The sequence below is a fragment of the Aotus nancymaae genome, unplaced genomic scaffold (genome assembly GCF_030222135.1).
Source record: "Aotus nancymaae isolate 86718 unplaced genomic scaffold, 86718_ANA_hifiasm-v0.15.2.pri h1tg000022l_1, whole genome shotgun sequence".
NCBI classification, from domain to species: Eukaryota; Metazoa; Chordata; class Mammalia; order Primates; family Aotidae; genus Aotus; species Aotus nancymaae.
The window spans coordinates 1,594,772-1,615,164 of NW_026988435.1; the positions used below are offsets into that span (position 1 = coordinate 1,594,772).

The 20,393-nt window shown below is 46.6% G+C and overlaps 4 non-coding genes and 2 pseudogenes across 4 annotated transcripts; 1 reads left to right on the forward strand and 5 right to left on the reverse strand.

Moving 5' to 3' along the window:
• Nucleotides 1–872: 872 nt before the first annotated feature.
• On the reverse strand, nucleotides 873–946 carry TRNAN-GUU (transfer RNA asparagine (anticodon GUU)). The gene has a single exon. It is a non-coding gene; the product is annotated as a tRNA-Asn (tRNA).
• A 1,182-nt stretch (nucleotides 947–2,128) lies between these two features.
• On the reverse strand, nucleotides 2,129–2,448 carry LOC105707700 (large ribosomal subunit protein eL42-like; annotated as a pseudogene).
• A 1,614-nt stretch (nucleotides 2,449–4,062) lies between these two features.
• On the reverse strand, nucleotides 4,063–4,134 carry TRNAE-UUC (transfer RNA glutamic acid (anticodon UUC)). The gene has a single exon. It is a non-coding gene; the product is annotated as a tRNA-Glu (tRNA).
• Nucleotides 4,135–7,602: 3,468 nt separating this feature from the next.
• LOC105707697 (FAM231A/C-like protein) lies at nucleotides 7,603–8,838 on the forward strand (annotated as a pseudogene).
• A 6,556-nt stretch (nucleotides 8,839–15,394) lies between these two features.
• Nucleotides 15,395–15,465, reverse strand: TRNAG-CCC (transfer RNA glycine (anticodon CCC)). Its single transcript has one exon. It is a non-coding gene; the product is annotated as a tRNA-Gly (tRNA).
• A 3,471-nt stretch (nucleotides 15,466–18,936) lies between these two features.
• On the reverse strand, nucleotides 18,937–19,009 carry TRNAV-CAC (transfer RNA valine (anticodon CAC)). The gene has a single exon. It is a non-coding gene; the product is annotated as a tRNA-Val (tRNA).
• Nucleotides 19,010–20,393: the final 1,384 nt, after the last annotated feature.

Genomic DNA, 20,393 nt, shown 5'->3' on the forward strand with positions numbered 1-20,393 from the left:
GAAGGTAAACTTCACGACGTCCAGCATCCAATTAGAGGACACCTAGCATGCAAAGAGCCAGGAAACGATGACCCATAAAGAGGGAAATCATCAGATAATCAAAATTGAACAGACCTAACATGATATTAGAATTAGCAGAGAGGATGGCCAGTGGTGGCTCATGCCTGTAATCCCAGCACTTTGGGAGGCCCAGGCAGGCGGATCACCTGAGGTTAGGAGGTCAAGACCAGCCTTGTTAACATGATGAAACCCCATCTCTAGTAAAAGTACAAAAATTAGCCAGGCATAGTGGCAGGCACCTGTAATCCCAGCTACTCGGGAGGCCGAGGCAGGAGAATCACTTGAACCCGGAAGTGGATGTTGCGGTGAGCCAAGATGGTGCCACTGCACTCCAGCCTGGTGATTAGAGTGAGAATCATCTTAAAAATAAAAACAAAAAAACCACATCTGATTGTCTGACCAAAAGTAATCTGGATGGATTATGGCATTTATAACACAGGTTCAAGCAATTCTCCTGTCTCAGCCTCGTGAGTAGATGGTATCTGTAATATCAGCAAGTGTTACGACGCCCATCTAGTTTTGTTTTGTATTTTTAGTAGAGACAGGTTTTCTTCCATGTTGGTCAAGCTGGTCTCAAACTCCTACCTCAGGTGATCTGCCTGCCTTGGCCTCCCAAAGTGCTGGGACTACAGATGTGAGCCACCAAACCCGGCTTTTTTTTTTTTTTTTTTTTTTAAGAGATATGAGTCTCACTGGTCTTTTTCTGAGCTCAAGTCTAGGCCTCCCAAAGTGCTGGGATTACAGGCATGAGCCACCACATCTGGGAACAAATGCCAACATTTATCTGTGCACAACAGCCAACATTTAAAAGCAGTCCCTGGATGGACTTGAACCACCAACCTTTCGGTTAACAGCCAAATGTGCTAACCAATTGTGCCACAGAGACAATCTAAACCTTTTGTTTTCATCTCAACATAGATTAAGCAATCACTAAACTCTAGGGGTTGCCATTAGCTTTCTGCAGGACTAGTGTGCAGACTCCAAATCCTCGCAAAACGAGAGGTTGAGTTGACTAATCATTTTTTCCCGTTAGAAACTCGTGCACTGGGTGACTCTGAAGCCAAAGGGGTGGTCAGATGGCCTTTGCCCTACACTGACCAGCTCCTGCTTCAGAAGCCAGTGCCTCTGGAAATGCCTGGATCTGTGACCCCAGCCTCAGCCTAGTGAGGCTCAAGGGAAATGACTCCTCGTGGCTCTTTCTGGATTTTGTGCGCCACCTTCAGGAAATCATCTGCTCTGCTTGCTCTCCCCTCCCTCAACTCAGCTTCAGTAGATGAGGTCGGTGGGGCGGGAGTGAGGAAGAGGCAGGGGTTTCAAAAGGGGAAACAGGAAAGGGAGGAGGAAGAAGCAAAGGAAACCAGGATGAGATGACGGGACCACCCAGGATGCCTGTGCAGAGGGCACCGGCCAGATGCAGAGGAGATGGGACATGTATCAGAATGGAGAGGGGAAAATGAGGAGAAGACATGAGAGAAAATCACAAGAACCTGTAGCTGTCCGAGAATAAAGAAGTAAAAATAGTGTAAGTGATTTCATGTTAAAAAAAAAAAGGAAGAAAACCAGGGGACCGGGCGCCGTAGCTCACGCCTATAATCCCAGCACTTTGGGATCTCGAGGTGGGTAGATCACTCCCTTGAAGTAAGGAGTTCGAGACCAGCCTGGCCAACATGGTGAAAGCCCATCTCTACTAAAAATATAAAAAGTAGCGGGCGTGGTGGTGCACGTGAGCAGTCCCAGCTACTAGGGAGGCTGAGGCAGGAGAATCGCTTGAACCTGGGAGGCAGATGTAGCAGTGAGCCGAGATCTCACCACTGCCCTCCAGCCTGGACGATGAAGCAAAACTCTGTCAAAAGAGAGAAGTAAAGGAAAGAAGAAAGACAGAAAGAAAGAGAGAGGAGAGGGCGGGGTGGGGGAGGGAAGCAAAACGACGGGCAGTACGTGTGGGGCGCCTTGGGATTCTACAGCAGTTAGAGCTCTGCATGCCTGCAGCAACCTCGGTTCTTTCTTTTCTTTTCTTTTTGAACATAAACTCAAGACTTTATTGTCTTCATAAAAGGAAAGATGACACTTAGAACTGGATCACTTGGCCCTTTCTCTTCTTATCTTCTCCCAGCTCAAAATGCTTGCATCTTTGAGTAATCAGCATTCTCCTAGATCTGCAGGGGGCTCAAGGCACTCAAGCCTTAGCACACTCTTCCTTGTAGTTTTGGCTTTTTTCTGGAAAATCGGCTTAGTTTGCCCACCATAGCCACTCTGCTTCCTGTCACGATGTCGCTTTCCCTGGGCATGCAGAGAATCCTGGCCCTACTTGTGCTGTGTCACTTCGTGGGACTGGTGCTTGCCACACTTCTTCCAGAAAGTCCGGCGGGTTTTAGGAACATTCACCATGTCGGTGTGAGCGCTACCGGCACGGAAAGCAGCAACCGCGGTTCTAATCCTAATCCTGGTACAGTCTGGCTATATCTTGGACCCACTGGAGTGAACCCACGTGCCTCTTGGTTTGCTTTCAGTTTTTCCACCAGCTGCAGCCTTTATCTGCAGCTGGAAAGCCAGAAAGCAATAGTTCACAAGCAAGGGGCCCGTCAAAGAGAAACCTTCAACGTGCTCTATGTCTCACTGTTTTAGCAGAAACTATGAAGCGACTGTCAATCTGGCTGGTCTGCAGCTTCCACGAATGAATAATGTAGTCATTGCAGTCTTCCTGGTTGTGATATTTCATATATTTAGTGGGGCTTTTAATGAGAGAGAGACACTCTTGAAAAATGATGAGATGTGAAGATGAGGCAACTTTAGGACAGAAAGAAGAGAGAGAGAGAGAGAAGGAAGCCATAAACGTTTTTGGGTGGGCGCGAAGCGATATCAGTCTTGAACCCGGTTATGTCACCACAGCCCTCTTCTAGCACAAACACCGTTTCCCACATTGAGGAAATCACCTCGATCAGCAAGTCTAGAGTGTGATGAGGAAGTTTCACCCTGGAGAACCCCCTTCATGACCACGGTCTCTCCCCTGCCAGATAAGTATGAATGAGCACATAACCTGCAGGGACAGCACAGCCTTCTCTCCCCTGGTGGTGTGCTCACTGCTCGCCATTCTTCCACCAAAGATGGAAGCTTCCACCATTCCCTCCTCCAAAGATTCCACCCACAGTCACCCACATGACAACCCAGGCCTCTTATCAGCAGGGGCTCCCACCCCGCAGCCACCACCCTCACCCCAGCCACTCTGCTGGCCACCTCTGCCAGCCACCTCTGCCGATTCTGTGCACTTCATCCCCCAGGATGTTATAGGGGCCATGGGGTTCTGAATGGAAAAGGGGAAGCCTATGCAAGTGCTTGGTAGAGTGCAGGCTTTGTGGGATTTGTCTGTGTACCATTTTTTTGACATCCTGGAGCTGAATTTTACACCTGCCTTCTGCTTAGGACACCGGCAACAGTTTTCCATCTGTGCTTACTCCACCTGCTGCCTTTGTTTGGTCAGCGAACATCATCTTCCTCCACCACTCAATCTCCAAACAGAAGGGCCCCGGAGGTTGTCATCTGCGCTCACTCCTCTACCATCCTCCAGTCACCTCTTCCAAAGGCCTAACAAGCAGGTAGCTGCAAACCGAGGTGGGGAGGCTCAGCTGATGGGCCAGTGTACACACAAATACCATGACTTGGCTTGGCCTCTCTCTTAGTTCACAGCTCAGCCCCATCAGTGCCTCTGGTGCGGTAGCGGCAAAAAGGGTGTGGTTCTTGGGTGCAGATCCACAGGGCCTGGCAACTCTGCACGGCTGCATACACCTGAGTTAGATGCTCGGTCACTCTCTAAAGCTACTTCAGCGGATAACTGACATGGAGATAAGCCAGAGTGGTGTCTTGAGAGGCAGTCCACCAGGACTTGCCCTCCTTTACCAGGGTTTGCAACTCACAGCGGAGACTGTTCTGCATCTGGCCCTTGGAGCAGGCTGGCTGACAGCAGAGTAGGAAGATTCCCGAGGGAGAAAGGCTGGTGCCAAAAGCTTCCCTGACCGGGAATCGAACCCGGGCCGCAGCAGTGAAAGCGCTGAATCCTAGCCACTAGACCACCAGGGAGACAGAAAAGGGTAGTGTCTTTCCTGCCTTTGGTCCGAAGTGACAGTTTCCCTGTGCTCTGGGAGGACTTCTGCCTTTTGGGGGTCACTGATGGCTCCTGAAGTCATCTCGCAAGGCCATTCCCTCTAATCTCCAAAATAAGAGCACACAGGCAATGCAATGGGTGCTCAGTGAGGCCCACCAAGGCCACAAGTCCCGAGTTCCTGAGCCACGTGCAGCCTCCCAGCTGCACCTGACCACTGACCTAGAGATGCGCCTTTGCAGGCAGCAGCCCATGGAAAGGCGGTCGCGGGTTGCTGGGGCCTGAGCCACGCACCAGGTTGCCAGGAGGAGACGGGAGCAGGGAGGTGCCCGTGGTGAGACCAGGAAACCCTCAGCATCATAAAGCACTCAGACCCCGGCATCCCTGACATCATAAAGGACTCAGATGGATGCAGAAACTGAGGCGGGCTGGATGGAAAACTCTTTCCAGGAAGGATCGGGGCCCTGAACTGGTCTCTGACCTTCCCCCTGCAACCTGCGACGACTGCCATTTTCCCATCTTAGGCAACTGCAAAGCCACACTTCCATACGCTTCGGGCAAAACCCAAGAGTTTCCTCTGACGCTGGAGTTTTTTTCTCAGATCCAAGATCCAATTAGTCGCCAATTCATGATTTCCTGTCGGCCAAGTGAGTGGACATTGATCTACACCCGAGTTTCTCCACCTCTGCGGAATGGCTACTTTGGGGTGTGGGAGGGACCCTTGGGTGGATCTAGGGTGTTTAGCAGCATCCCTCGCCTCCGCTGACGAGAGAGTTTCCAGGGGTTTGACATTCTCCCTCCCTGCAGCCTAGTGTCCCCGCGGGGATGGGGGAGGGGTGTGAGGGCGAAGTTGCCCCTTGTTGAGAACCATTGATGCGCATAGTCCTGCTCTCTGGGCTTGTGCAGATGAGTCTCCAGATGAAGGCTTGGGGGTCCAACCAGCTCCAGACTCCCTCCCTCCCCCACACAGTAGGACTTCAGGATTTGAGGCTTTTAACATCTGGACACAATGAGATTCTGCCTTTAGGTCTTTTCTTCCATTCTGTCCTCCAAATCGGCCTCTTCCAAGCCTGTTGACCAGGGCCAGCCAGGCAGACGGCTGGCTTCACGCGCCTCTCCTGGAGCTTCAGGTTTCTTCAGTTGAGCCTGCAGAGAAACCAAGGGTAAACAGCTGACCACTTCGGTCCTGTCTGAAAGGGATCCCTTTCTGAAGAGAAAGAAAGGTGGTGACTCCTGTCATATTGGTTAGGCAGAAGAGAGATCAAAGGGAAGAGAAAAAATCCTATGAGGTTTCAGGATCTAAAGTTACCATTTAGTTGACTTAACCTCCTCTGGAGGTCCTCCCAGTGTTCCTGTGGCTGGCGAAGGTGAGCCAAGTCCCGGTCTCCAGTTTGCCAAGGCAGACAAAGCCAATGACAATGGTTCTGTCCACTCTCTTCCTGCCTATGCACGAAATGCCAGCTCTTCCTGTTTCCAGCTGACAACATCCCACCTGATGACCAGCTTAGCAAATTAGAGACTTTCCGTGGGATTCCACCTGTCTCAGTTCGGGCTTCTATAACAATGTGCCATACACTGGGTGGCTAACTCACAACAGAAATTTATTTCTCACAGTTCTGGAGATTGGAAGTCTGAGATCAACGTGCCAACATGGTAGGATTATGGTGAGGGGCTTTTTTCTGCTTATAGACTGCCACTTTCTCATCATATCATCAGGGCAGAAAGAGGGTGAGAGAACTCTCTGGGGTCCCTTTTTCAAGAGTATTAGTCCCATCCATACTAGTGGGACTAAATCCAGACTCTGTGCTGAGTATTGTGGACTTTTTGCATGTTCATCCTTCCTGCAGACACCTGGAGATTCATTGTCCCCAGAGGGAACAATAGACAATCTTTGGTCACAAGTCAGCAACCAGCATACGTGAGTGAGAGCATGTGTCGCACTCTGAAATGAGAGTGTATTTATCCGTTTTCATGCTGCTGACAAAGATATACCTGAGACTGGGAAGAAAAAGAGGTTTAATTGGACTTACAGTTCCACATGGCTGGGGAGGCCTCAGAATCATGGCGGGAGGCAAAAGGCACTTCTTACATGTCAGCAGCAAGAGAAAATGAGGAAGAAGCAAAAGGGGAAACACCTGATAAACCCATCAGAGAGTGAAACTTACTCACTATCAGGAGAATAGCACAGGAAAGACCAGCTCCCATGATTCAATTACCTCCTCCTGGGCCCCTCCCACAGCACATGGGAATTCTGGGAGATACAATTGAAGTTGAGATTTGGGTGAGGGCACAGCCAAACCATATCAGAAAGGGAGCAAGTGACAGCATATCCTGATGTGTGCAAGGGTTTCATGAGTTATTGCCTGTTTCAAAATTTATTGCACTGTGTGAAAAAGAACAAAACAAGGACTTGCACTGTCTGACTTTAAGGCTAACTATAAGCTATTATAGGCAAGGCATCGGGAGAGACAAATAGATAAATAGACGGAGTGAAGGGGCCTGGAACTGATCCATAGCTATACGGGTCAATAAACGTGTTGTCAATAAAAGCAGTTCAATTGAAGAAAATAAATCATTTCAATTGATGGACTTTCCTGTGGAGGTGGAGGAGACCAACAGTGTTATTCTCCCTCACGCTGCACGCAGAAGTAACTTTATACCAAAACTGAAAAGCTAGCAGTATAAAGCATTTTCAGGATACTTTGAGACTTGTTGGAAGGCAAAGATTAGCCTACCAACTAGTAGGACACAGAAAGAAATACATATAAAAGGAAGAGGATAAATTAGACTTCATCAGCATTAGTCATATCTTCTCATCAAAAGAAGCTACTAAGAAAGTGGAAAGGCCAGCAAGCCACAGACAGAGAGAAAACTGTCACAAAATATATCTGACCTCCACACCTTGTAATTATAATTATAGCTGTCCAGTGCCCTGTACCCAGTTTCTGCTGGAGTATTTTCTGGGTGTCTCTAATGGGTAAGAGAGGGCCCCATGAGATATTCCTACAGTTCCTAGATGAACAATGGGAAAGACTCCACGTTGACCAACCCTGGGGGCTTGGAAATTCAGGTCCTCAAGGAAGGTAGAGGATATCTGGACCCTGACCCAGGCCCCTGGATAGGCTGTGCCAAGAGACCCCGCAAGGGAAAGGGAAAGGATTCTCTCCTGCCTCAAGTTCTCTGTTCTTCTGGGATTAGATGACCTGGACCCAACTCCCTCCCCCAGCACTGGGGATAGGGCTTTTCCAAGGGCTGGGGATCTTGCTGTGCTAAGGACAGCAGAGCAAGGGGGTGGAGGAGGAGCTCAGGTGGTGGAGGAGGGGAAATCAGGTGAGATGCATGAACAGTTGGCTATACCAGGCACAGAGAGGACCCACTGGACCAAAGAGCCTGCATGTGAAGCCAGGGCTTGGGCCACCTTGCTCCTCAAAGGGGTGCCTACTTCCATGGGGTCTGCAAAGGGACTGTGGAAAGAGACACCTTTGGCCCATGCCTCTGAATTCTGTTCCACCACAGCATGCCCTGTGGCCTTTGTCTTGCTGCTGTGGGGCAGTCAGAACCGAAGGGCTGCACAGCCTCTGTACTGGGTGACATTCCAGCCTGAGCACCACAGCTCAGTGGGTGTGGGGATCGCTCCAGCGTAGAGACCCCTAAGTGTCCCTGCCATAATGGAGTTTGAGGCCAGACACATTTCTCCCCCCAGAGGCAGCCGAGCTAAGGGAAAGAAAGAATTGAAAGAAGTGGAGTTTGCAGAAGTTTATCTCTGGTCCACTGACCTAAGGGCTGGGTGAAGGCTGTGTGGTTTTACTAGGCATTGTGTTTCTTGAAGTACCTGCTCTGGGGTAGTTTTATGACTTTGTTAACCAAATAGTCACGGAACCTTGTGACTATTCACATGACATCTGCAATTGTTATCTTTAAGATTTGTAGCTTGCTTCGATCTTTGTAAAATAGGATCTTGCTTTTGTGTTCTGGATTATCTGATAAGTTGGAAAAGGTCACCTGTTTGTTTTATCATTTATGGATCAATCTTTAAGACAGTTGATTGTATGCTTCTCCTTTAACTAGTTTTATCTTGAATCCCAGACTCATGATGTTGTAACGTTCTGTTCTCCTTTCGTTGTAAGTAATCTCCCAATGTTGATGTCAGCCACTGCAGGCTGAAAAGTATATAATGAGACCCTGTGCACAGAATAAACTGCTGATGGGGGCATTCCCCATTCAGTCCTCCAGACCCTGCTTTTCTGTCTATCTTTTCTTGCATGCACTCTGTCCTCCAGTTATTGGGACTCTCTTCCAGGTCAAGAGACCCCAGCAGACGTGCCGTTCTCACAGACCCCAACAAGTGGGTAGGCCCCGGAGCAAGTAGAGAGAATGGTACCTTTTGGACAGAATGCACGGAACAAGAGCAATGGTTCATCCCTTCAGGTTCCTCACAAAATGAGAAGTCAGGAAGATCAGGGTGCAGACCTGATTTCCCACACAGGGCTGAAGGCAGATAACTGGAGAGAGAGCAGCACCTGGATCAGCGAGGTCGAAGACAGAAGACTGCAGTGTACTCCTGCCCTCAACCTTACCCACTCCCACCCGAATCATCCACACCCCTGGCCACCTGCCTCAGAAGTGTACAAGGAATCCAGATCCCACCTGGCCTGCTTGCTGCGGGAGGCACAGTGGCCTGATGGAGCTTGAGGCAGGTGCGGGAAGATGCAGATTGTCTAACTGGAGGTTGGGAGTCCAGGGTGCAGAAGAAGCTTGGAGTGCAGGATTTGGTGGTATGTGTGTGGCAGTAAGCAAAAGAAAGAGATCACTAAGCCACTGGAAATACCTTAAGAATTCAAAGTTAGAAAATTCCTGGAGAAGTATGCATGCAGGCGTTCACGAGATCCAGAAAGCAGCTGCCACATAACTGCGAGCCGCAAGCAAGCCCTAAATTGCTGATCTTTAAACAGCGTGTTGGATTCACAGAGACAGTTTCTGAATAGTCTTAAGAGCAGAGGTGCACTAAAGCCACTGTGCCCTGCAGCCCAGGATCCCAGAAAATTCTTTAAGGACCATTTATGGAAGATTTTTGAAATTGTCTTGGTAACCCCCAAGAATGTTTTGGTTAGGAGTAGAATTTTAGATGTCATCGATTTAAAAATTAAAACTAGAACTCTGGAACCCATAGAGAGATAAAATTAAAATAATACATTTACTATCCTGATTAGAAAGATCTCTTATAGAGCATAACAAGTTTTAAAAATAAAGAAAATATAAGGCAAAATTTCATCAAAATTAAATGCTTTGAGAACTGAAAATAAACTCCAAAGCCACCCAACCAACTAGACAGACCCCTTTGCCAAGGAGACCCCAGAGAAGTCTTAAGCACTGACTTCCTGGCCAGTATCTGGAAGGTCAGGCACCTGTCTTTAGACTGTCTCCCTCTTTTGGTTTAGACACACGCAACCAGTACTAATGTTAAAACAGAGACCACGAGACTGTCAGAGCAGACTCTTTACAGCAGGAAGACACCACATTATACACAAGATGTAAGGCCATGCCAGGCAAGGTTAAACCATGCACCCCTCAACTTAAAGAATAAAGTATGTTCTAATTGCCACAGATATTTTTCTTCTTCCTTTGTTCTCTAGCAGCTACACCAGCACTGGCCTTGAGATAAGCAATGCTGAAGCCCTCGCAGCTCACCCAGTACCACACACTGACTGAGCCACCCCCCACACACAAGCCGTAACTACAGCTCTGATTGGACAAGAGACTGATTTCAGTCACTTTCTCTCGATAAGAGACCTCTGGCTGTGGACTGGTTCTGGCCAGTTTACAGAGGCTGTGCGCCTGATTGCCTTTATGTCCCTCCTTCACCTTTTGAAGCATGAGGCCTAATTATAATGCATTTAAATGTTATCTCCACCCCAAAGTCAATATGGGTTGCATGTAGCAGACATGTTTCTTCAGCATGCATGCAGCAGGATCCTTTCATGAATATTCATAGCTCTCCTATTCCCTGTTGAATATGCATATGTGGCCAGCCAGATCTACATAAATACCTGCTCCACTCTTCCCTCCCTGGAAACCTACTTTTCCAGTTTCAGCAGGAGGGTATGCCTCCCAGTCTGTCAGAATGGCCACGTTGCACGCTTGAAACCTTTATAAAAAATAAAATCTCCTTTCTAAGTTTATAACTTGTGTAATTTTTCAGTTGACAATTTTCAGTTGTTAGTCAAGCCACAGACTGGGAAAATTCATTTGCAATATACTTATTTGAAAAATGACTCAATTTCTGAATATGTAAGAGAACTTCCATAGATCAGTAATAGAGAGCTAAGCCAAATAGAATCAGGCAAAATATTCAAATAGGCTTTTGCAAAGGAGAATCTCTTATATGTTGGAAGCCATAAGAAAATATGCTAGATAGTATCACTCTTTAGGCAGGTACAAATTAATTCCCCATTGAGATAGCGCTAAACACTCACCAGTGTGTGGCTACATTTTTCCCCACCCAAGCTGGAGTGCAATGGCACCATCTCCACTCACTGCAACCTCCCCCTCCTGAGTAGCTGGGACTACAGGTGCATGCCTCCATGCCTGGCTAATTTTTGTATGTTTAGTAGAGGCAGGATTTCATCATGTTGGCCAGACCGTTCTGAAAGCATAGCTACATTTCACAAAGTTAGTACACCAACTGCTGACAAGAATTTGGTAGCACTTCAAGTGTCATTGCTGGTGAAAAACCATTCTAGAAGACTGACAAATTATACTAATGTTAAACTTATAATCAGGTCATTACTCAGCAATTGAAGTACTTCCATGAATCTCAAGTGCACAAAAGACTGTTATGCAGATCAGGAAGTCAAGAGATCAAGACCATCCTGGCCAACATAGTGAAACCCTGTTTCTACTAAGATACAAATATTAGCTGGGTGTGGTGGCACACACCTGTAGTCTCAGCTACTCGGGAGGCTGAGGCAGGAGAATTGCTGGAAGCCAGGAAGAGGAGGTTGCAGTGAGCTGAGATCATGCCACTGAACTCCAGCCTGGCACCTGGTAAAAGAGTGAGACTCTGTCTCAAAAAAAAAAAAAAAAAATTCATCACAAGACTTCAGTAACATCAAAACCAAAATTCAGAAGTGATCTATGATACTACATTAATAGATCTCATGAGTATAATGAACATAACTACAGAATAAAGGCCAAATACCAAAGATATATACATTCACTCATGTGAATTTTAAGAACAGGCAATTGTAACCTATGGCAATAGACATCAGAGTAGTTATTAACTAAGAGGACACAGGGTGGGAGTTGCCTGGAAAGGAGCTCTACAGGCCTTTCTCAGGTGATGACAATTTTTTTAACTTGAGCTGGGTGGTGATTACATTTATCAAAGTTAAACAAATTGAACTAAAGACTTGTGCACTTTATGTGAACTGTAGTTTAATAATTTACTGTTTGCATTGCTTGAACCCAGGAAACGAAGGTTGCAGTGAGCCGAGACTGAGCCACTGCACTCCAGCATGGGTCACAGAACAAGACTACATCTCAGATAATTATACTAATACTGCTAATTATTAATAATAATTTACTGTTCTCATAAGAATTAGTGGACAGGGAATGGAGGCGAGCCGGTGTAGTCATGACAACCAGTGTAGATTTTATTGTAAACTCATTAAAAGCTCTTCCTCATTTTGGGTTTTTCAAAAGTCCCACTGATAGAGCTGTTTTCTCTACCAGAAAAGACTATAACCGTATTATTTCATCAGTGGAAGCTACAGAGAAAGAGTCCTTGAGAGGTGGCATCTTTGCCCGTGGGTTTGTGAGACAAAGAGCACGTCCAAGTTTTCCTTTTGACCAGGCCGCCCCTGGTTTACTCGCTGTGGGCTGAACTCCTCTTCTGACTGCGGTGCGCTCCGGGCTAGCGGTTTACTCTGCTCTCTGGAGGTCACTGGGATTAAAGGCAAAGCAAACTGCAGGTCTGTTAGCCACAATCACAGGGTAGAAAACACTACTGTGACTTGGATTAGAACCGAGGCTGCAGGTATTAACCACTACACGACCTCGAAGCCTGCTGACAACCATCGTACTTCTTATATTTTTTAATGTAAAAACACACACTATTTTCTCTGCTTTATTCCTGGACGTCTGCAGATTTTCCTGCTTTTCTCTCTTTCATGCGCCTCTCCGTTTCTTTCACCCCATTCTGCTACATAATTTCAAAAAATCTCACCTCTCAGGACCGGCCACTGCCTCTACAACAAGCCTCCTGGGAGGTCTGTTGTCTCATCTCCACCTCTGCCTTCTTTCGCTCCCGTTTTGTTTTTGTTTTTGCTTTGAGGGATTCTTGCTCTGTCTCCAGGCTGAAGTGCAGTGGCGCGATCTCGGCTCACTACAAGCAACCTCTGCCTCCCGGGTTCAAGCGATTCTCCTGCCTCAGCCTCTCGAGTTGCTGAGACTATAGGCACGAGCCACCACGCCCAGTTAATTTTTATATTTTTAGTAGAGACGGGGTTTCACCATGTTGTCCAGGATGTTCTCAATCTCTAGATCTCGTGATCCGCCCCTCTCAGCTCCCAAAGTGCTGGGATTACAGGCGTGAGCCACCACGCCTAGCCTCTTTCACTCTTTTTCAAGTTTCTTCTTTTGACGCAGTCATTTTCCTGGATCCTTTCCCACCAACTGCACCGATTGCACTGACCGCACCGATTGCACCGACGGCACCGATCGCAGGAGAGTTGGCGAGGGGTGTACAAGCTCCCCCACGAGGCTCAGGCACCGGCGGTCACAGACCTGAGTATCTCAAGGGGCGCTGACTTCTGAAGCAAGTGAGAGCAAGGCCGAAGGCACTACAGGTTAGCCTTACTTAATAGTATTTTCTTCTTCTTGGGATCACACGAAGCCAGCATTCTCATCTCTGGTGCGATAGGTTAGCGTGTTGGGTTGTTAACCCAAAGGTTGGTGCTTTGAGCCCACTCAGGGACGTGTGCTTCTCCTTTACATAAAATTTCTGCTTGTTCCTGCTAATATCTCTAAGGCAGAGAGGCTCCCTGGAAGGGCCTAATTATCAGCTCACCCTTTGTCAACTTGGCATCCAAGTAGAAACAATAGCAAAGCCATTTTTTCTGCTTAACATTTATCCTATATATAAATGGAGAAGAGGACCCAAAACCTTCATTGATATGTTCAGTGTTCTTCGTGGTCTCCTGTAAATTACAGATGTACTAAGGTATAAAATTGGTACACCTTATTTTAGATGACTAAGGAGATAAAGAGTGAAAAAAACAAAGAATTTATATCTATATAAACATAAGGAAGAAATACTCATAACTGCTACATTCCTATTTCTGCAACTGGCCTCCTGGCAGCAGCTGGTATTTGTAACCAGCCACCTTCAGCAAAACTATAAGATACTTTTGGGACTCTAGAGTCTGAACATTTTTGCTGCATGGCATAAGTAATTCATCAATTTCCTTTTCATGAATCAGGCCTTCTACATTTTTCTTCCCTAACATCTGATTGTTGTTTAGAGCTAAATAAAATAAGACATTATGGGCCAGGCTCCATGGCTCACACCTGTAATGCCAGCTGCCGTGAGCTGTGGCCACACCACTGTACTCCCACCTGGATGAGAAAGCAACACCCTCATCTCTAAAACAAAAACAGAAAACAATTATGTATTGCAGTTCAGAATTTCTTCTTGAAAGTCAGAGATCCCCCAAAGAGTTTTAAATACAAAAAGAAAACAAGCCAGTTAGTTCTAACCTAGTATCAGCATTGTCTAATACACAACACGTACAGAGGAGTCACACTTAGAAAAGTTTTCATATTGAATAAATTGAGGTTCACTTTTGAAACAGAAAGAAAAAAAATTTCCCCCAATGTGGCTGGTCCTAGATTTTAAGCGATTGTTAAATGGAGAGAAAATCTTCTAAAAACTTTTGGAAGAAAATTCATCACCCGTTGCCGTTTGTTGTGTCTCTAGTGCAGTTACATCCTCACAGCACAAGCAGGTAAACAGTTCCCAGATTCTGTTCTTTGCTTTCCTATATTACAAATATATTTTTTTGGACCAGGCATGGTGGTTTAGCTGTAATCTCAGCTACCCTGGAGGCTGAGGCGGGAGGATCACTGGAGCCCAGGAGTTCCAGACTACAGTGAGCTAGGAGTGCATCACTGCAATGCAGCCTGGGCAGCACAGCAAGACCCTGTCTCTTAAAAAAAAAAAAAAAAAGAAAACTAAAAAGTAAATATAAATGTAATTTTCAGGACAACACCTTTTTTATTTTTTTGAGACAATCTCCCTCTGTCACCCAGGCTGGGGACAGTGGCTTCATCTTGGCTCACTGCAACTTCTGCTTCCTGGGTTCAAGTGATTCTCCTGCTTCAGCCTCTCAAGTAGCTGGAATAACAAGTTCACACCACTACACTCGGCTCATTTTTGTATTTTTAGTAGAGGCGTGGTTTCACCATGTTAGCCAGACTGGTCTTGGACTCTTGACCTCAAGCCATCCATCCACCTCAGCATCACAAAGTGCTGGGATTACAGGCGCGAGCCACTATGCCCAGCCAAATTTCAGGCCAACACCTGTTGACACACATTGCCAGACGCAGATTCCGGAATCCCTCTCTGAACACCAATGGGCCCACAAAACACTCGGAGGCCCCGGTAGCTACGATGTTAGCAAATTCGATTCTCGGTGTCTGGGGTACAGCCCCGAGGGTCCACTGCACAAGTACCACTCTCCGCGCTCCCCTCATCTCCACGCAGATTCTTCCCCACACACTTCCCCTTTCTTGGGCCGCTGATGCCTCTTGGACCTCTGAGGTGACTGCCCCGCCCACAGCGTCTCTCCTTCCGGGAGCTTCATTTCTTGATCCTCACCATTATGCCTCAGTGGGAAGCCTAGGGTCCAGCACGTGAATCAGGAACCTGATTTTTTTTTTGGGTTTGCAGGGATCCGCCGAGAAAATAGATGAAACTAACAGGTACCAATATGAAAACCGCGGCGACTGGCCAGAAACACTTCGTATTTGCCACTTTGCTAAGTGGTTTGTGGAGTCCAACAACTGCAAGGGTCCCGCGTTAGTCTCCTGAATGTCTTTTTGCACGACCTTGGTGACTATTGTCATCATCACTTCACCTTGTGGTGATGAAGCCTTTAAATGCACTCTTAGGCTATGCAGTATGATTTTGCAGGGCAGAAGGGTAAAGGAACAATAGGAAAGTGAAGCTCAAAAACCAACTGCATTGGCCGGGAATTGAACCCGGGTCTCCCGCCTGGGAAGCGAGAATTCTACCACTGAACCACCAATGCTTCTCTCCTACTAGGGTCTGGGGGAAGAATGAAAGAAGTATACAGAAAGACTAGAAACTCTTACAAGCGGCTTTATCAAGTGTCGACTAAAAGCTAACAAAGACATCCGCAAAAAATGTTTTTATAGAAAACTTTTACTAGCCAACGTTATAAATATTAAAACAGCTTATTTTTCAGATCAATCTGTTAACTCTGAAAAAGGTCTTTCTACCTGAATTACAAACCCCTGATAATGAAACATCAAAAATTCATTCGTGTTTCTTTTTTCTGATCCTAAATCTTCAATTGTCAACCTCAAACTGCTGCCTTGGTTCTGAGAAGGTAACCTAACTGGTGGTTTAGGTGAGTAAAGTTCTAAACGAGGAGGAAACGAGAAGCAGAAGCAGAATTAGAATTAGAAGAAAGAGAAAATAAAAGGCCAGAATCAAGGTAGAGATAATGAAGACACAAAGGTTGGTCCACTGAGTTAGTGCTTTGTAGCTGATTTTTAGCAAAAGAGTAATTAACGATCGGTCTTATAATCATTATAATACTATTATTTGTGTGCTCAAAGATGTAGAATGCATTTAAAGGAAATGTGATGCAAAAAGATTAATAACGTTTGCAGTCAATGATTCGTTGTCTGGGAGAATCCAATTTCCTAAGTTAATATGCTTGATGTATTAGCTATGTAAGGAGTAGACTGGTTTAAGGAAATATTGATGGTCAAAATATTAATATATTAGTCTTTTGATGAAGTTCAAATAGTAGAGTGGTTTCTTTCCTCAATCTTCCCTGGAGGGTTTACAATGAAGAGAAAAATCTAGAGTTTGCCCCACACGTAATGACTCTGGGAGTCATTACGACTTTTTCAAAGACAGGAGCTGTGACATGAAATCATGCTTCTTCCCTAGTCAAGAAGCCAAGCCAGGTCCCAGCTGAGTTATAAACTTGAGCCCAACAAGGAAATCACCCTTCACACTGACCTCGCAGAGCTGTGGCTCTATCCATTCTCCACCCAACATGCAAGACACATACCAGCTCTGGCCAATAAACCTTCACATATTGTCTATATCAACCAGAGCTACATGTATTCCCAAATCTCTTTCTAAAATACAAACATGTACTTTCTACTCTCAACTTCTAACTTTACAAAGGTCTCATATGCATCTCAGAGTCACAGATAATAAAACTCAACACACCAGGGAGTTCCCTGTCAGCATCAAGTACCACCCTCTACCTCAACACTCTGATCAGCCCCAAGCCAGCATCTCCCAAAGAGTATGCAGTGGCCGTGGGTGTTTCAGCAGACACTGAAAGCTGCCTCTACCCCGCCTAGACACTTATCCTCACCACCATCCATCCTATTTCCCAAAGAAAATCTTTCTTTGGATAAACTCTCGTTTTCACAACATATCAATTTCAGTTCAATTCAAAAAATGGTGTTTAAGTGTATTGGATACTCCACAAGCTTACTGCTGCTTTAATACCACACTTTTCCACTATCAGCTCTTGTGACCATTAACATAAGCAGATAAATTACAGCCAGTGTAGTCCACACCATTTACGTGCCACACTATTTGCCGAGTGACCCTTCCGCAGCTTTAATCTGCACCTAACTTCAGCCTAAAGCCATGTCAAGTCCCTTTATTTCTTCAGTACAATGACTAATGCCTTATTCTCTGCACCCTGTTTCCCTCTATGCTCATCATTCTAACAGCTCTTGCCAATACTCAGATCCAGGAGCAGCAAACTACTTGACATGTCACAAACTTCTCATGGGTTCACATCAGTGGATTCCCCAGTGAACCAGTGGTCTCAACTCAGGCTTCCATAACAAAATGCCACAGACTGGGTGGCTTAAACACGAGGAATTTCTTTCTCACAGTTTGAGAGTCTGAGAAGTCCAAGATCAAACTGCCAGCTGATTCCGTTCCCTGGTGAGGGGTCACTCCCTGACTTGCAGACTGCTACCTTCTCCCTCTCCCTGGCATGATGGAGAAAGAGAGAGAGAGAGAGAGAGAGAGAGAGAGAGAGCACTTTGGTCTTCCTTCTATTTCTTATAGTGATAGTGATTTCATCATAGAGATCCAACGGTCATGACCTCATCTAAATCTGATTAACCTTCACAGGCCCTCCCTCCAAAACTACCTTCACACTGGGGGCTAAGGCTTCAATATGTAACTTGAAGGGGACACAAACGTCCCTTCCATCACACCACCCCTGCATTTGCAATCCAGTCTCTGGGACAGGTTTAGCAGTACAGAGCCCAAGGCTTCAAGTGACAGGATTTTTATGCTCTCATGCTCTGGCTCCTTGACTCCAGAAGATTCTAGAACCAGTAGGGTGGCACATTCTTTATCAACCATACTATAAAACACATGGTGGGTAAAGGAGTGCCTTATTAAGTATTTTAGTTATGCCCCATTAGTGTGCTTGGCTCAATCTATTAATAGTAAGTAGTGATTCGCATCCACCTCAGCACCATCCCCTGCAATCATCCTGTCAGTTTCCATTCCGTTCTTTTTTCCTTGGCTTGCTTGTTCAATATTCTCCAGTGATTTATTCCTGGTGCTCTCCTTGTTCCCTGAGAGATATCTTGTGGTTTCTTTGATTCACTCCACCTCTACAGGTTAATAAGTCTAATTTTTAAAAAATCTGTAGAGGGATGTTGGGAAGGTGTTGGGAAGCTGTGGGGAGAACCCTTGGGCTCTTCGCCTGGGTAAATGGCAGATTCCTGAGGATTCTGGGCCTCGGCCTCCAGCTGCAATAGTGCTGGTCACTTAGCTGTTCTCAGCAGCGTCACCTGGGGCAATAGTGCTGAAGCGCACTGTCGAGAGGACAGAAAGCAACGCGAGAGTCAGTGGCCTGGAATCCACCTGGGCAAAATTGAGGGCGTTCGGGGACAAAGCGGTAGAGAAGGCTGGACAATCCAGGATGTGTACACCATATATTAGGAATTGAATTTATTAAATCGTTGATTATCTAAGCTCCCGGAGAGTAGTTTGAACACCTATCGGTTTTCTGAGGATCATTTGGGGAAGGGATATGCATGCAAATGTGTATGTGTGTACATAATTCATGTTATTTCCAAATATTGACTCTACGACTTCCAGATGCAGATTTAGAACCTTTTCAAAAAATATTTTGTTTTGTGATCTTGCCAATCAGTCAGACCTGTAACTGTATCAAAGTAAAGCGGAGCCAAGCGGGATACTTAGGAAATACGCTAAGATGGCATCCACTTTCAGCATCAGCCTGTGAAAATTCAGGCAATCAAAGAGAATGAAGAGAATCTTAAGGAATTTCTGGAGCCAAAGCTAATATTGAGCAGACCTGCTGTGAAGTCCCCTTACTGGCAGGCCAGTGGCCATTGTAGCCTGGTCGACAATCTGTCTAGATTGTTGAGGTCTAAAACGTACACACGGGTTCAACTAGTGCTGTGTTTGTTTCCCAATCTCGATTAATTTTACCCCTAAATTAAAATCCCCATGTTTCCGCCCGGTTTCGAACCGGGGACCTTTCGCGTGTGAGGCGAACGTGATAACCACTACACTACGGAAACCACACGTGTAACCGATAGGCAAAATATAATCATGAAAACCTTAGATCAGCCATTTGTATTACTGTCTAACATAAGAAATTTGACTGAAAAAAGCCAACAAGCACCAGCCAGTAAGGAGACTATGGCTCGCAATAGGGCCAGGCTTAGCGTTCCTCGCCTATCCCCAAAACGAAGACCGTGGGGAGCCATACCTGGGTTCTAAACCCGGGAGGCCGTGGGGTTTCTAGTTCCAGAACTGAGCGCCGGGTGCTACATCCTCCCGGCGGACACTCCGGCTCCCAGAAGCTGCAGCAGCCGGCGGATTTGGAGCGTCAGAGCCCCGGGCGCCCCGCGCAGCGGAGAAGTGTGGACGCCGCCTGTCCAGGGATGAGGACCGCACGTCAGGGACTTTTCCCCGGCGCCGGCAGTCAGCATTCTTGGCTCTTCGCATCCTCCCAGGAACCGTAGGATCGTCCCTGCCCGCCCTTCCCTAGGCCGAGGGGCCCGGGCTGCGCTCTTTCCTCGAGGGCCCTTGGGCCTCAGCGCCCCGACGTCTTCCTCCTAAAGGGCATCATTCACTGCTGCTCTCTTAGTCTACCCGGCTCAATTTAAGTAACAGTTCATCACACTTTCAAATTTTAGCAGGTACCGTAGCAAATGCTGTGTCTCAGGGCACTTGGCTGTTTGAAAATATGAGCACATCGTATTTCCCTTTATTTCCCATATTTATTTCATGAAGGCCAAGCCACGCCTTCATGAGGCCGAGGGTGAAACCCTGGAAGACGGGGCAGCCCACTCAGATTCAGCTCTCACCTCTCTCCCTCATCGGTCTTCTGATTCTTCTTGAAGGGCAGTTTCATTTTACCTTTTACAATACTGAAACGTCTTATATTTGCCTTTTGTAATTTTCCTGCTGAGTAGGGTTATGGAGTGTGGATTTCAACCTAAGAGGGACAAAGAGGTAAAGGCGGTTTTCACTGAAACCCTCTGGATGGATTTTCACGTTCACCAAGCAGAAGACGGCCAACAGGCAGAAAGCGTCCCTTTTTGCTTGAAGATGTTAAAATCGCTCTCTCTCAATCTCTGTCTCTGTCTCTGTCTCTCTCTCTCTTCTCTCCTCTCCTCTCTTTCTCCCCCATCCAAAAAAAAAAAAAAAAAAAACGTAGCTACTTGGGAGGCTGAGGCAGGAGAAGTGCTTGAACCCAGGAGGCAGAAGTCGCAGTGAGCCCAGATCGCGCCAGCCTGGACGACAGAGCGAGAGTGTCTCAAGAAAAGTTTGGAGAAGAAGGTGCCATTTTCCCGAGCTGCTTTTCTCACTGCAGTGGTGACCGCATTTCCTTCACACCTGCAGTCCAAGAGTTTCCACCCGGGGGAATATGCAGACCGCTCGGTCAAGGACGCCAGG